At 44.6% G+C, this 280-nt stretch overlaps 1 protein-coding gene across 1 annotated transcript in view; it reads right to left on the bottom strand.

The window, feature by feature from the left end:
* Positions 1-280, bottom strand: part of LOC119585586 (protein deadpan-like) — a gene marked incomplete in the record, with an annotated part of 16,462 nt that overhangs the window by 13,523 nt on the left and 2,659 nt on the right.

Raw genomic sequence — 280 nt, 5'->3', positions numbered from 1 at the left:
TTCAGAATCTCCCCTGAGAGACAGACACGAAAATGGATCCAGCACACATTCTCGACTTGACGGAGCTACTTTCTACTGGGTTTCATTTCCGATCAAAATCTTGCTGCTGCGCCGTCCGAGGGTAAACTCCTGACTCGTAATAAGAATGGGTATCCAGAGCCCTAATACCCTAATACCCGACACCTTGATACCTTATACTCCAAACACCTGACGAACTGGGATCGTGTTACGGTTTCCTTTCTCTTGTGTTTTAAAGGAGGTGTTTTTAGATAACACTTTA

Source organism: Penaeus monodon, chromosome 20, assembly GCF_015228065.2.
Source record: "Penaeus monodon isolate SGIC_2016 chromosome 20, NSTDA_Pmon_1, whole genome shotgun sequence".
Classification (NCBI taxonomy): Eukaryota; Metazoa; Arthropoda; class Malacostraca; order Decapoda; family Penaeidae; genus Penaeus; species Penaeus monodon.
The sequence above is the reverse complement of the archived record's forward strand: the minus strand, read 5'-3'. Positions and strand labels throughout refer to the sequence as shown.